The 14,987-nt window shown below is 43.2% G+C and overlaps 1 long non-coding RNA gene across 1 annotated transcript in view; it reads left to right on the forward strand.

The window, feature by feature from the left end:
* LOC126252831 (uncharacterized) overlaps positions 1-14,987 on the forward strand; it is a 674,555-nt gene that overhangs the window by 422,053 nt on the left and 237,515 nt on the right. Inside the window, exon 3 of the long non-coding RNA XR_007545857.1 lies at positions 8,718-8,777. This is a non-coding gene — a long non-coding RNA (uncharacterized LOC126252831). The remainder of the gene's footprint in view (positions 1-8,717; positions 8,778-14,987) is intronic.

Consider the following 14,987-nt stretch of genomic DNA (forward strand, 5'->3'; position numbering starts at 1 on the left):
CACATTCCTCAAACTGGGGAACTATCAAGAATGGGGTTCCACAAGGGTCAGTCTTGGGTCCTTTGTTGTTCTTAATATATATTAATGACTTGCCATTCTATATTCATGAAGAGGCAAAGTTAGTTCTCTTTGCTGATGATACAACTATAATAATCACACCTGACAAACAAGAATTAACTGATGAAATTGTCAATACTGTCTTTCAGAAAATTACTAAGTGGTTTCTTGTAAACGGACTCTCACTGAATTTTGATAAGACACAGTACATACAGTTCCGTACAGTGAATGGTATGACGCCATTAATAAATATAGAACTTAATCAGAAGCATATAGCTAAGGTAGAATATTCCAAATTTTTAGGTGTGTCCATTGATGAGAGATTAAATTGGAAGAAACACATTGATGATCTGCTGAAACGTTTGAGTTCAGCTACTTATGCTATTAGGGTTATTGCAAAATTTGGTGATAAACATCTTAATAAATTGGATTACTACGCCTATTTTCACTCAGTGCTTTCATATGGCATCATATTTTGGGGTAATTCACCACTGAGGAATAAAGTATTTATTGCACAAAAGTGTGTAATCAGAATAATAGCTGGAGTCCACCCAAGATCATCCTGCAGACATTTATTTAAGGATCTAGGGATATTCACAGTAGCTTCTCGGTATATATACTCTCTTATGAAATTTGTTATTAACAACCAAACCCAATTCAAAAGTAATAGTAGTGTGCATAACTACAATACTAGGAGAAAGGATGATCTTCATTATTCAAGATTAAATCTAACTTTGGCACAGAAAGGGGTGAATTATACTGGCACTAAAGTCTTTGGTCACTTACCAAACAGTATCAAAAGTCTGACAGATAACCAACAAGTATTTAAGAAGAAATTAAAAGAATTTCTGAATGACAACTCCTTCTACTCCATAGAGGAATTTTTAGATATAAATTAAGAAAAAAAGAAAAAATATTAAAAAATAAAAGATAAAAAATACAAAAAATTAACAAGTTGTTAATTAACTTAATTATGTCATGTATTGGAAAATTGACTCGTTCCACATCATTACGAAATATCGTATTCATGATCCATGGAACTAGTATTAATCTAATCTAATCTAATCTAATCTAATCTAATCAGTCACGTCATGTGCAGTAAGACAAGCATCTCCTTGAGCAGAACAACGATATCTAGAACACCACAGCTTCTCTGCACAGCAAGTATTGTTTCGGCTTCTCTTGACGTGGCAGCAGATAGTGAGGTGCCGACAATGATGAACGCAACGGCAACACTGGACATAACAGTGGCACCACGTCATCTTTTCAGGGGCCCTGTTCCGTAAAAGGTTGTGTTTTTAGCATTCTCTTCCCCACACAGAGTCACTGACCTGTTAAGCAGAAGTAGCTCAAAAACTGTGCAGGCAATAAAGTTTATTAGTCAAAGCGTTTCTGGGAAAATCAGATAGGTATTTCTTACATTGAATGTTGACAACAATATTTATAAAATACTGTTAAACGGTGGCACCATTTCCTTTGGAAGCACTGGCTGAACAGCTTAGACAAGCAGTCAGACTACAGACAATATTCAGCGAAGTACGTTATGCCTCAAATTTCTTCCTCTGACGTTTATCTGCGAAAAATCTACAAAATCTGTTTTCCTGTGAGTAATATATTTAAAAATTTAGATCAAATTCATCATCTTATTTCAGAGTTTTCTGAAAATAGTAGACAAGGAGGGTAGAGAATGTCCTACTAATTATATGTGCCGATTTTGGTGAAATTCACTTCAGCCATTTAGGAGAAAAGTGTAACAGAAACATAAAATTTCAGGTTTCCCGTAAACCGCAAATCAAAGTTCATGAAATTATTAGCTTACCACTATGTAGTTTTAGAACATGAAAGGTGCATATTCCTGTTGGTCATCTGTTTCTTGATCCTTTGAACCCTTTCTCTTCGTTCTTTTAAGTGCACTAGCCTCCTCTTTACCAATTTCTGCAGCTCTCTTCACTTCTACACTCCTGGAAATGGAAAAAAGAACACATTGACACCAGTGTGTCAGACCCACCATACTTGCTCCGGACACTGCGAGAGGGCTGTACAAGCAATGATCACACGCACGGCACAGCGGAACCACCAGGAACCGCGGTGTTGGCCGTCGAATGGCGCTAGCTGCGCAGCATTTGTGCACCGCCGCCGTCAGTGTCAGCCACTTTGCCGTGGCATACGGAGCTCCATCGCAGTCTTTAACACTGGTAGCATGCCGCGACAGCGTGGACGTGAACCGTATGTGCAGTTGACGGACTTTGAGCGAGGGCGTATAGTGGGCATGCGGGAGGCCGGGTGGACGTACCGCCGAATTGCTCAACACGTGGGGCGTAAGGTCTCCACAGTACATCGATGTTGTCGCCAGTGTTCGGCGGAAGGTGCACGTGCCCGTCGACCTGGGACCGGACCGCAGCGGCGCACGGATGCACGCCAAGACCGTAGGATCCTACGCAGTGCCGTAGGTGACCGCACTGCCACTTCCCAGCAAATTAGGGACACTGTTGCTCCTGGGGTATCGGCGAGGACCATTCGCAACCGTCTCCATGAAGCTGGGCTACGGTCCCGCACACCGTTAGGCCGTCTTCCGCTCACGCCCCAACATCGTGCAGCCCGCCTCCAGTGGTGTCGCGACAGGCGTGAATGGAGGGACGAATGGAGACGTGTCATCTTCAGCGATGAGAGTCGCTTCTGCCTTGGTGCCAATGATGGTCGTATGCGTGTTTGGCGCCGTGCAGGTGAGCGCCACAATCAGGACTGCATACGACCGAGGCACACAGGGCCAACACCCGGCATCATGGTGTGGGGAGCGATCTCCTACACTGGCCGTACACCAATGGTGATCGTCGAGGGGACACTGAATAGTGCACGGTACATCCAAACCGTCATCGAACCCATCGTTCTACCATTCCTAGACCGGAAAGGGAACTTGCTGTTCCAACAGGACAATGCACGTCCGCATGTATCCCGTGCCACCCAACGTGCTCTAGAAGGTGTAAGTCAACTACCCTGGCCAGCAAGATCTCCGGATCTGTCCCCCATTGAGCATGTTTGGGACTGGATGAAGCGTCGTCTCACGCGGTCTGCACGTCCGGCACGAACGCTGGTCCAACTGAGGCGCCAGGTGGAAATGGCATGGCAAGCCGTTCCACAGGACTACATCCAGCATCTCTACGATCGTCTCCATGGGAGAATAGCAGCCTGCATTGCTGCGAAAGGTGGATATACACTGTACTAGTGCCGACATTGTGCATGCTCTGTTGCCTGTGTCTATGTGCCTGTGGTTCTGTCAGTGTGATCATGTGATGTATCTGACCCCAGGAATGTGTCAATAAAGTTTCCCCTTCCTGGGACAATGAATTCACGATGTTCTTATTTCAATTTCCAGGAGTGTATTACCTGCAGCCGCTCAATAATTGTCACAATATTTAATTTTTTCTGAACATGAATCCTATAAAGTCCACCACAGATAAAAATTAGCATTGCATTAGTTACACGTATCTTCACACTGTAATTTTTTTATGGCCATCTGTATTTCGACTGGTCTGATGTGGCCCGCCACGAATTCGTCTCCTGTTCTAGCCTTTTCATCTCAGAGTGGCAATGGGAACTTGAGTCCTTAATTGTTTCCTGGATGTATTCCAACTTCTGTCTTCCTCCACAGTTTCTCCCTCCACAGCTCCATCTAGTATCACGGAAGTTATTCCCTGATGTGTCAATATATGTCCTACCATTCTGGGCCTTCTTCTTGTCAGTGTTTTTCGTATATTCCTTTCCTCGCCGATTCTGTAGAGAACCTCCTCATTCATTACGTTATGAGTCCACCTAATTTTCAACATTTTTCTGTAGTATCAAATGCTTCTATTCTCTTCTATTCTGGTTTTCTCATAGTCCATGTCTCACACGTCTCACTGCCATACAATGCTGCGCTCCGAATGTATATTCTAAGAAATTTATTCCTCAAATTAAGTCCTATTTTTGATACTAGTAGACTGCTTTTGGCCAGGAATGTCCTTTTGGCAGTGGTAGTCTGCTTTTTGTGTCCTCCTTGCTCCGTCTGTCATTAGTGTTTGCTGGCTTGGTAGTCGAGTTTCTTAACTTTTTCTACTTCGTGATCCCCAATTCTCATCTTGAGTTTCTCGCTGTTCTCATTCTGATACTTCTCATTACTTTTGTCTTTCCTCAACTTACTCTCAATCTATATTCTGTACTCATTACAATTTTCATTCCGTTTCACAGATCCTGTAATTCTTCTTCACTTTCACTGACGATAGCAATGTCATCAGCGAATCTTGACATTAATATTCTTCCACCATTAATGTTAATCCAACTCTTGAACGTTCCTTTTATTTCTGTCGTTTCTTCTTCGACATATAGATGAATAGCACTAGAGAAAGACTACATATCTTGCACTTCGTTCTTGGTTATAAGCTCTTACTGTTCCCTAGTGGTTCTTGTACCATCTTTCCTTATAGCTTTCTCCTATTTTTCTCGGGATTTCGCACGTTTTGCACCATTTAACATTATCGATCGCTTTCTCCAGAACGGCAAATCCTATGAAAGAGCCATGATTTTTCTTCATTCGTGCTTCATTTATCGACCGCAAATCAGAAGTGTCTCTCTGGTCCCTTTACCTTTCCTAGAGCCAAACTGATCGTCATATAACAGATACTCAGTTTCCTTTTCCATTCTTCTGCTATTTTTCTTGTCAGCAACTTGGAGGCACGAGCTGTTAAGCTGATCATGCGATAATTCTCGCACATATCGGCTCTTGTAATCTTGCGAATTATTTGGATGATATTTTTTCGAAAGGCTGATGGTGTATCGGTAGTCTCATACTTTCTACACACCATCACGAATAATAATTTTGTTGGCGCTTCCTCCAATGATTTTAGGAATTCTGATGGAATGTTATATATCCCTTCTACACTGTTTGATTTCTACTCTTCCAAATCTCTTCTAAATTCTGATTCAAGTACAGGATCCCTTATGTCTTACCTGTTGACTCCTGTTTTTTCTTTTATCACATCGTCAGATAATTCCTTCCTATAATAGAGGCCCTCAGTGTACTGTTTTCACATATCCCCTCTCTCTTCTTCTTTCAGCAGTGGAATCCCATTTGTACTCTTAATGTTACCACCCTCGCTTTTAATTCCACCGAAGGTTGTTTTGACTTATTTTTATGCTGAGTCAGTCCGTCTGACAATAATTTCCTTTTCCTTTGCTTCATATTTTTCATGCAGCCATTTCGCCTTTGCTTCCCTGCGCTTCTTATTTATTTCATTTATAAGTGACTTGCATTTATGTATTCCTGAACATTTTGGACTTCCTTTTTTCATCGATAAATTTAAGTGTTTCTTCTGATATCTAAGGTTCCTTCGCAGTTAGCTACTTTTTTTTTCTCTCCAACTTCTGTGATTTCCTTTTTTAGAGATGTCTGTTCCTCTTCAACTGAACTGCCTGCTAGGCTATTCCTTATCGTAGCAGCCATACCTTCAGAGAACTGAAGCGTATCGCTTCACTCCTTAGTACATCCGTATGTCACGTCTTTGCGCATTGATTCTTCCTGACTTGTCTTTTAAACTTCAGCCTACACTTCATCATTACCAAATTGTGACCTGAGCCTACTTCTGCTCCTGGGTACGCCATACAATCCAATAGCTGTTTTCTGAACTTCTGCTTGATCATGATGTAATCTAACTGAAATCTTTCTGTATCTCCTGGCCTTTTCCAAGTATACCTCCTCCTCTTCTGATTCTTGAACAGAGTCTTGGCTATTACCATCTCAAATTTGTTGCAGGATTCCATTTGTCTCTCTCCCCTCTCGCTCCTAGTGCCAAGCCCATATTCTCGCGTTGGGGTAAGCTATAGGGAAAAACGGGTAATGCACAAGATATACAAGACTCAAGAGGGAACAGTAAGAGTGGAAGGCCAATACTATGTAAGACTGGGATGTAGTCTTTCCCCCTTTCAGTTCAATCTATACATCGGAAAGCATGATGGAAATACGAGTGAAAGAAACGTTCAAGGGTGGACTTAAAATTCAAGGCGGATAGATATCAATGGTAATTCACTGGTGACATTGGTATCCTCAGTCAAATTGAAGTAGAATTAGAGGATCTGCTGAATGGATTGAACAGTCTAATTATTACAGGGTATGGTTTGAGAGTAAATCGAAGATAGACGAAAGATATAAGAAGTATCAGAAATGAGAACATTGAGAAAACATCAGGATTAATGATCAAGAAGTAGATGAAATTAAGTCATTCAGCTGCCTAGGCAGTAGCCGGCCGCGATGGCCGTGCGGTTCTAGGCGCTGCAGTCCGGAACCGCGGGACTGCTACGGTCGCAGGTTCGAATCCTGTCTCGGGCATGGATGTGTGTGATGTCCTTAGGTTAGTTAGGTTTAAGTAGTTCTAAGTTCTAGGGGACTGATGACCTAAGATATTAAGTCCCATAGTGCTCAGAGCCATTTGCCTAGGCAGCAGAATAACCCATGACGGACGGAGCAAGGAGGACATCATAAACATACTAGCACTGGCAAAAAAGATTTTCGTAGTCGAGAGATATAGGCCTTAATCAGAGGAAGAAATTTCTGGGAACATGCGTTTGAAAAAAGTGGACTGTGGGAAAACCAGAACAGAAGAGAATCGAAGAATTTAGGCGTGGAACTACGCAAGAATGTCGAGAAATAGTCGGACTGATAAGGTAAGCAATGAGAAGGGACATCGCCGAATCGGCGAAGAAGAGAGTATGTGGAAAATACTGACAAAGAAGAAGGGGCAGTGTGGTAGGACATCTGTTAAGATGTCAGGGAATGACTTCCATGGTATTAGAGGAAGCTGTAGAGGGCAAAAACTGTGTAGGAAGGCACAGATTGGAATACATGCAGCAAGTAATTGAGGACTTAGGTTGCAGGTGGACGCAGGTTGTAAGTGCTACTCTGAGATGAAAAGGTTTGCACTGGAGAGAAATTCGCTGCGAGCCGCATCAAACCAGTCAGAAGAATGATTACACAAAAAATAACGAAAAATCGGTATTGTGTTCATTAAGGTGTTATAGTAGCTTATCCATATACCTATCTTCTTGTTCATTATTAAATCTGCTCTTGCATTAACGCTTCGATTTTGTGTTGATAATCCTGTACTCAGCTGATGAAAGTCCTGTTTCCCCGCCAGCGCACATTCATTAATTCTCACTATATCTAACTTCTATCTATCCGTTTATAAATCCTGTAACCTACTAGCTCGATTAATGGGTGTAATTTCACAGGTTGCCCCGCAGAGGGCGGGTACTTTTTTCCATTTTTTTTTTAATATATCCTTCTGGCTAGTGCCTCTCTGGAGATCTTTCATCCAAGAGCATGCCATAAAGACAATGCAGAAGAGCCGAATGTTCCCGGAAAATATATTTATAGTTTTCCTTTGCTTTCAGCCATATGGAACACCCATATTGGTTAATTTTACAGGCAGTTATACGGATTTTTCCTCCTGCTACTACTGAAGAGGGTGGTGCCCCTCTTTAGGAACCATTACTTAGTCAGTGCAGCAAATAAGCCATACCACTGCCGCAAGGTCCATGGTTCGTTGGTGAAACGCTTCTTATTAACCTGGAATGGCGTTTGTGTGATTTACGGCACAACTGATTAAGCCTCCTGCGAAGCTCAGCTTCTGCTGACACATCACGGAAAAAAAGTTGAAGAAAGTGTGTTTTGCCCTCAATATCTAAGCACATCCAATTCTGTTTTCTGAACGCTTCACTGCAAGAGTTAAAACCTGTTACATGAATATACTTCAGTTTTTGGGAAGTCTATTACATCCGTGTAAAAAATTAATTGTTCGATTTTAAGACATCTGTTTAGATTTTCAATCTACATCTACATCTACAACTACATGGATACTCTGAAAATCACATTTAAGTGCCTGGCAGAGGGTTCATCGAACCACTATCACAATTCTGTATTATTCCAATCTCGTACAGCGCGCGGAAAGAATGAACACCTATATCTTTCCGTACGAGCTTTGATTTTCCTTATTTTATCGTGGTGATCGTTCCTCCCTATGTAGGTCGGTGTCAACAAAATATTTTCTCATTCGGAGGAGAAATTTGGTGACTGGAATTTCGTGAGAAGATTCCGCCGCAACGAAAAACGTCTTTCTTTTAATAATGTCCAGCCCAAATCCTGTACCATTTCTGTGACACTCTCTCCCATATTTCTTGATAATACAAAACGTGCTGTCTTTCTTTGAACTTTTTCGATGTACTCCGTCAGTCCTATCTGGTAAGGATCCCACACCGCGCTGTAGTATTCTAAAAGAGGACGGACAAGCGTAGTGTATGCAGTCTCCTTAGTAGGTCTGTTACATTTTCTAAGTGTCCTGCCAAGAAAACGCAGTTTTTGGTTAGCTTCCCCACAACATTTTCTATGTGTTCCTTCCAATTTAAGTTGTTCATAATTGTAATACCTAGCCATCAATGATTCAATAGGTGAAATTGTTAATAGAATAAGCACGCTTCAGAAACATTGTCCCTTTCCCTAGTATGACCTATTTTCCGATTACGACATTTTATTGGTTTCCATGTTACTTTTAAGGACAATTATATTTGTGTTTAATTACCTAGTCGCTAATTAGCGAAACTGGACCTTTCTAAATCTGCATCTCGTTTGTTTGCAGGCAATACATCAGAATAATCGGAAGCGTTAAAGCAGCCTACGAGACAATGTACACGTACCTGTAAGTATAGCATGTTAAAACACTGAGCTACGTTATTCCTACATTCATTATTATTACATATATGTCGTTTTTTTGTCTTTATACTGTTTACACTTTACACATGGTGGCCAAGAATAATGTCTCAAAAAGTGATTTTAGTATTTTGTGCAGACTTAATCAAATCTAGAAGTTTTCTTTGGCTGCAGTTGTAAGTTGTGGTTTCATATGGCTGTCGGTAGGGTCTCCCAGAAACAGCTACCTCGCTCACTCCCTGGTTCATCACCCAGTGAGCGTTGATACTTTGATGACATGGATTCCAAAGGCGTTTAGAGTTCATCGTTTAAGCAGGTATAATTATTCTGTAACTGTGCGGTGTGATTCTCGCCGAGAGTGCGGCACCTCACTTCGTACAGCTCAAAGCATTCGACTGTGCAGCTACCGACAGCAAAAATGGTTCAAATGGCTCTGAGCACTATGGGACTTAACATCTGAGGTCACCAGTCCCCTAGACTTAGAACTACTTAAACCCAACTAACCTAAGAACATCACACACATCCATGCCCGAGGCAGGATTCAAACCTGCGACCGCAACAGCAGCGCGGTTCCGGACTGAAGCTCCTAGAACCGCTCGGCCACAGCGGCCGGCTCCACCGATAGCAAGACAGTCGTTGTTTGTGTAAGAGGCGATCAACAGGTTACTGTCGTAGACAGAATCAAGAAATCGCATTCAACAGCGTTTTTCGCGTAGTCGACAAAAGATTCTCGTCATGTTTGCCGCGAATTACTTTTCATGTGGCTGTCTAGCACGTTTTGGGATGAGTTTTCAATATCAGGCGCTTCAGGACTCAGCTGTTACAAGCAATTCATGTTGCTGAGATACAACAACTAATGCTTTCTTTAACGAAATCACTCTGAGTACGGAAATAAGGATAACTCTATCTTTGCACTTTTAGTGTTAGTGAGGATGCTGGGTTCCATACTTGGAAAAGTGAACCACCACAACGTAAAAACATGGATTCACAGCAGCCGTAAACCCTATTCGAGTGCAGTAGAGACTTTTATACACTTCACGTATTTTGTGCCGTTAATCGAGAGAAGAGGTAGTTAAAATAGACGGCTACACGTATCAAGTTCCCGGATATGTCATATATTCCTTTTCTGAGATTGCGAGAAAATGACGAAAATATCAATTAACAGCAGTATGAACTACCATGGCACTGTCTTGTGAATGTTGCACCATTTCTTAACAGTGAGAAGCGTGAACACCATAATGGACGATCGGAAGTCACATTGCACTATTGGCCTCGAAAGTCGCTTGATCCGATCTTAGGTAATGTTTTTTGAATAGAAGGGAATCGAAGTGTGTTACATGTGGCGTTTTGAGACGTGATGTCAAGAAGTAGATGGGATGATAAGGTAGGGAATGAGGTTTTCCCTCAGAAACGGGAAGAAGGAAACACGTGGAAACACTGACAAGAACAATTGACAGGACGATAGCACCTGTGTTCCGACAAAGGGAATAACTCCTATGGTACTAGAGGGAGCTGTAGAGGATAAGAACTGTAGAGGAAGACAGAGATTGGAATACACCCAAAAAATAATTGGGGACGTATGTTGCAACTGCTACTCAGAGATGAAAAGGTTGACATAGGAGAGGGATTTGTGGTGGGCTGCACCATACCAGCAGAAGACTGATGACTGAATTTGGTAGGCATTTATGAAAGACCTGCAGAAGCATTGGGTGGCTTGTGCAGCCGATAGCAACATCAGTGAATGTAGTAACTCCTGACAAGCTGACAGGAGTTTGACTATCGTCATAAGATCGGGAGATGTGGTTGGGGGGAACAGCACATTGAAGTTATATGAAAGATAAATTTAAACGTTGATTCCAAACATAATAGTAAGAGCATCCCAATTTTATATGAGCACACGTGTTAAATGTAAAACTTCGTAAAATTTCTTTTGAAAGTACAGTGTTCGTAGTCTTATGTGTAACTTAAAATTCACCCCAAACATCTGTCATTCATGCAGAAGATATAGCCTTCTGAAACCAATTGAATCTTCTCTAAATAAGCCGGCCGCTATGGCCGAGCGGTCCTAGGCGCTTCAGTCTGGTACCGCGCTGCTACTATGATCGCAGGTTCGAATCCTGCCTCGGGCATGGATGTGTGTGATGTCCTTAGGTTAGTTAGATTTAAGTAGTTTTAAGTCTAGGGGACAGGTGACTTCAGATGTTATGTCCCATAGTGCTTAGAGCCATTTGAACCATATGAACCAATCCTTTAAATACCCTGTATTGCGGTAGGTGACCCGTCTGAACTTCGAGGCAAATATTGGACTTCCTGGTAATAAAAGTCTTTTATACAGGTGTCAGGGAACCTGTCAAGCCCTCAACCCACAACATTGAGGATGATATGATTTTGGCTCAAGGTTGTCTTCCTATACACTGGCTGTCTCTCTGGACTTAGGAGACCAATATTACCCCTTCTGCTGCTCGGGTGACTTCCTGAACTTTGTTGGCCATTTCTGGAATATACATCCTGCATTTTAACTTCAAGTTTAACGCTGGGAAAGGACTGTTATAAGGCACTACAAGCCGAGCCAACCGGACTAAAGTTTATTTTTATTTTTATTTTTTTCAGAAAGGTGTTTGTCACTCAACCATTATTCTGTTTAAAGATGTGTAATATAAGGTCTAAATCAGTGGAAAAGGAAATGCAGAGAAATTAGTATAGAAATTTGGGAAATATGTCTATATACACTACAATTTGAGGATAACCAGTCCAGGATTGTCAACGATAGAGACGATCTAGTACATATGACGCGAAAACAATGGAAAGGTGATAAGCGATGGATGTTAGAGATTAACTGACAGAAAACAAACTTTCTTCCTGTGGGGACTGAACTATCCAGCATCTAAGTCTATAGAGAATAAACTGCAACTTGTACGTGTTATACACATCTAGAAGTAGAATTTGATATGACAGGTAAAGATGGTCACAAAATTTCAAAACTAATGTGTGAGGCTCGCTTGTTTAAACGGAATCCTTTGGAGTAGCGAAATAGGAAAGAAATGGACATAGATTATAAATTAAACTATGATCAAAAGTTCCTCGTTGTATGGGGCAGAGCCATGTAGACTTATAGAAAATAAGATGAAGTTCGGGGCCAAAGAAATAGATGTGTTCAGACCGTCATGGGAATGTACAGAAGAGAAAAAATACATAACGAAGAGGTTCAGTTACGAGGTGGTGTAAAAGGATCATTAACAACTGTCATGGAATAGGAACAAACAATTTTTATTAACAATTATGAATAGAGCATTCCAGCTCACTTGTGGGCCCCTGACAAGGTGCATCCCTGTCCCAAATTGCATTTTTCACATTTTGTTTCGATTCGGAGATATATGAGGTGACAGAATTATATGGAACACCCTACACAGGGTGTGTTTATGTCTGACAGATGAATGAGTCCAGGTTATCTAAGAAGATCATGCTTTGGATACTACCGAACTGAAGGAAACGTTGAAGGCAGGAGAAATCCCAAGTAGAGGTAACTGTAAAAGCAATGAGATCAAGAGAGTTAAGACAAGATGAATGGGACGCTAGACGTTTACGAAAATTGGCTGTCGAACAACGCTGGAAAGTGTTCTAACACAGATCTACAGGGTGTTCCGTCTAACTCTGCCACCTCGCATATTTCCGTAACGAAACAAAATGTAAAAAATGCAGTTGGCCAGGGGCTCACACGTGAGGAGGAATGCACCATTCATAAATGAAACGAACATCACTTTCAACACAAAGTTACGGTTTATTAAATGACACATGTGCGTTTTTTCTACCCAAATGACAGTCAGCGACGGTAGACTTGTTTTCACTTTTCTGAAGGTAGTATCGATTTATAAGGATGGCAACGGCGCCACAGTTTCTGCCGTAATGCACATAGCACGGTTTGCCTATGACAGGTATCAGGACAGTGCAGGCAACGCATTACAGTAGAAACTAGAGCACCATTTCCATTACTTAAGGTCTAAGTGTTCCAGAATGTATATGATTTGGATCACTAAAAAAATAGAAATAAAAATAAAAAAAGCAAAAAATTAAAAATCTTAGTTTTGCCTTGAAAGCGATGTTTGTTTACTTGTAGGGACTGTGTATTTCTGCGTATTGCTAGAGCCCCTGACACAGATGCACCCATGGCCAGTCGTACTTTTCACTCTTTGTTTTATTTTGGAAATAAATGAGGTGGCAAAGTTAGGTACGACATTCTGTATACTAATAATAATATCGGTAGGTGAAGGTACTTCACATTTGAAATGTGGGGCACAAAGTCTTTTTGGTTCTCTTTCAAATGTCATCTGTCGACAAATCTTGCGATAAATTGGCTCGTTTACGAAATGTTAAAATATTCCCATTAATGTATAAAAAAGGATGGAGACAGTTAGAAAACACAACTTCAGGAAGACCTCCCTTTGGTTTCCTGTGAAGCGCTGGAAGTTACAACATCGCGACTGCCAGCTGCACCGAGTTATAACGGCGACGCGGCCTTATTCGTTTGCCGTCCCGTGTCGGCGTTCATCCATCGTCTCTGGAGAGCGCCGTGGATTCGCGGCGAGTCCTCTAGTTACAGGCGGCAATGAGGCGCTCTGAAGAAGGGGGCCGTTTTTCTCGGAAACGAACTGCTGCCAGTGGCGATGGCCCGGCCGGCTGGTAACGGGCCGCGTTATTTACCGACGTCGCCGTCGCGGGCCGACCGCCGCGACGGACGAGTCGATCCCACGCCGCCAATCGATTGACCCGCCAACGAGACAGAGAGAGAGGGGGAGAGGGAGACAGAGAACGGGAGACGGAGAAAGAGACGAGGAGCAGCGGGCGCCGCTCCATCATCTCGCGGCCGGGCCAGCCCCCTCGAGCGTTCGCTCGCCTCTCGCTCCGTTGTTTTTCGTTCCCGCGACTGCAGTGCTGGCAACGACAGAGACATTATTTTCGCAACATCTCGCGCCGTTGTTACGTCCCAACTCTCCCGCCGAGAGTGCGTCCCGCGGCAGATCAGTGACCCACTTCTATTTTGGCTGAGCTGCCCTGACCTAACGCCTGCATTAACCCACTTCTCTTCTGGACTTGTAATGCAGACACACGTAAGCTATCGGTGTAATAGCACGGTCTCCAGATTCGCCATTGCTGCAATGCCTGGCTGCAAGAAAACTGATGTGCGGCGTTTACATTTCTAGCGAAGCTCTAACTGAGACTGGATAAAGTTTGTGGATGACATTATTTGTGAAGTTGTTTAAGTAACAGTGCCACAATAGAAAAGGCACCTCAGGACCACGAAGAGAGTCCGAAAAGCTAGTGTTCCAACTGTTTATTTCGTCTAAGTCACTCGACGGCTGCAGGTAAACCAATAGATACTTTTGTCTTTCTCCGGAGTCATAACCGCGGCCAAAAGTCCAGTTTACTTTATACGTATGTACGACGTGTGATGAAACAGTAAGGGGAACCTTTGTTTTTTCTTCAAGAATCTTTATTTATTCATCAACATCAACTTTGCCGCCTTCAAAGTAATCCCCCTAAGATACACTCCTGGAAATGGAAAAAAGAACACATTGACACCGGTGTGTCAGACCCACCATACTTGCTCCGGACACTGCGAGAGGGCTGTACAAGCAATGATCACACGCACGGCACAGCGGACACACCAGGAACCGCGGTGTTGGCCGTCGAATGGCGCTAGCTGCGCAGCATTTGTGCACCGCCGCCGTCAGTGTCAGCCAGTTTGCCGTGGCATACGGAGCTCCATCGCAGTCTTTAACACTGGTAGCATGCCGCGACAGCGTGGACGTGAACCGTATGTGCAGTTGACGGACTTTGAGCGAGGGCGTATAGTGGGCATGCGGGAGGCCGGGTGGACGTACCGCCGAATTGCTCAACACGTGGGGCGTGAGGTCTCCACAGTACATCGATGTTGTCGCCAGTGGTCGGCGGAAGGTGCACGTGCCCGTCGACCTGGGACCGGACCGCAGCGACGCACGGATGCACGCCAAGACCGTAGGATCCTACGCAGCGCCGTAGGGGACCGCACCGCCACTTCCCAGCAAATTAGGGACATTGTTGCTCCTGGGGTATCGGCGAGGACCATTCGCAACCGTCTCCATGAAGCTGGGCTACGGTCCCGCACACCGTTAGGCCGTCTTCCGCTCACGCCCCAACATCGTGCAGCCCGCCTCCAGTGGTG

Source organism: Schistocerca nitens, chromosome 4, assembly GCF_023898315.1.
Source record: "Schistocerca nitens isolate TAMUIC-IGC-003100 chromosome 4, iqSchNite1.1, whole genome shotgun sequence".
NCBI lineage: Eukaryota > Metazoa > Arthropoda > Insecta > Orthoptera > Acrididae > Schistocerca > Schistocerca nitens.